This window comes from Odocoileus virginianus, chromosome 34 (genome assembly GCF_023699985.2).
Source record: "Odocoileus virginianus isolate 20LAN1187 ecotype Illinois chromosome 34, Ovbor_1.2, whole genome shotgun sequence".
NCBI lineage: Eukaryota > Metazoa > Chordata > Mammalia > Artiodactyla > Cervidae > Odocoileus > Odocoileus virginianus.
Genome location: NC_069707.1, coordinates 20,125,820 through 20,127,671, shown reverse-complemented (window position 1 = coordinate 20,127,671; position 1,852 = coordinate 20,125,820). Strand labels below are relative to the sequence as shown.

Below are 1,852 nucleotides of genomic sequence, written 5' to 3'. Positions count from 1 at the left end.
TGGACCATGTTTTTTCAGAACTGTCCACCATGACCCATCCATCTTGGGTGGCTCTACACAGCATAGCTCATAGTTTCATTGAGTTAGACAAGGCTGTGGTCCATGTGATCAGTTTGATTAGTTTTCTGTGACTGTGGTTTTTATTCTGTCTGCCCTCTGATGGATAAGGATAAAAGGCTTATAGAAGAACTATGCGAACAAGCCGGTAGTGATGTCGCGAGATTTGGAGATAGCGGGAAAACTTGTTTGCGAGTGTATTGGGGGGACACACATCCCGCGCGCGTGGGACATTCGAGTGTCTGACCCTCGGAACTTGGGCTGGAATGAGCCTCTGGGTGGACAAATACCGGCCCTGCTCCTTGGGACAGCTGGACTATCACAAGGAGCAGGCGGCCCAGCTGCGCAACCTGGTGCAATGTGGTGACTTTCCTCATCTGTTAGTGTGTGGACCATCAGGTGCTGGAAAAAAGACAAGAATTATGAGTATTCTACGTGAACTTTATGGTGTTGGAGTGGAAAAATTGAGAATTAAACATCAGACCATCACAACTCCATCTAAAAAGAAAATTGAAATTAGCACTATTGCAAGCAATTACCACCTTGAAGTTAATCCTAGTGATGCTGGAAATAGTGATCGGGTTGTAATTCAGGAGATGTTGAAAACAATGGCACAGTCACAGCAACTTGAAACAAGCTCTCAAAAAGATTTTAAAGTTGTGTTATTGACAGAAGTTGACAAACTTACTAAAGATGCTCAACATGCCTTGCGCAGAACCATGGAAAAGTATATGTCCGCCTGCAGATTGATCTTGTGTTGCAATTCTACATCTAAAGTGATACCACCTATTCGTGGTAGGTGCCTTGCAGTTCGTGTGCCTGCTCCCAGCATTGAAGATATTTGCCATGTGTTATCTACTGTGTGTAAGAAGGAGGGTCTAAATCTTCCTCCACAACTGGCCCATAGACTGTGCAGAGAAGTCCTGCAGAAATCTCAGAAAAGCTCTGCTTATGTGTGAAGCCTGCAGAGTGCAACAATATCCTTTTACTACAGATCAAGAAATCCCTGAAACAGATTGGGAGGTGTATCTGAGGGAGACTGCCAATGCGATTGTCAGTCAACAAACTCCACAGAGGCTCCTTGAAGTTCGTGGAAGACTGTATGAGCTTCTAACTCATTGTATTCCTCCTGAAATAATAATGAAGGGCCTTCTCTCAGAACTTTTACATAATTGCACTGGACAACTGAAAGGAGAAGTGGCCCAGATGGCAGCTCACTATGAGCATCATCTGCAACTGGGTAGCAAAGCCATTTATCACTTGGAAGCATTTGTGGCCAAATTTATGGCACTTTATAAGAAGTTCATGGAGGATGGATTGGAAGGCATGATATTCTGACATCTCTCAGTAATTCTTCCTAATGTATCTCAGTATCATCATTTACGTTCAATTTATATTGGAAGAGCTGCAGGTAAAATAAACTAACATTATTAAAAAAAAAAAAAGGCTTATAGAAGCTTCCTGATGTGAGAGACTGACTGTGTGGGAAACTGGGTCTTGGGGACCCATCCACATCGTCATGTGTGGATGGAAGAGTTGGACCATAACAAAGACTGAATGCCAGGAATTGATGCTTTTGAATTGTTGTGCTAGAGAAGACTTCTGAGAGTTCTGAAGGAGTCAGGAAGACTCCTGAGAGTCCCTTGGACAGCAAGGAGATCAAACCCATCAATCCCAAATGAAATCAGTCCTGAGTATTCATTGGAAGGACTGAGGCTGAAGCTGAAGTTCCAATAATACTTTGGCCACCTGATGAGAAGAGCTGACTCAAGGAAAAGACCCTAATGCTGGGAAA

The 1,852-nt window shown here is 43.5% G+C and overlaps 1 pseudogene; it reads left to right on the top strand.

The window, feature by feature from the left end:
• Positions 1-202: 202 nt before the first annotated feature.
• LOC110134557 (replication factor C subunit 3 pseudogene) lies at positions 203-1,502 on the top strand (annotated as a pseudogene).
• The last annotated feature ends 350 nt before the right edge of the window (positions 1,503-1,852 follow it).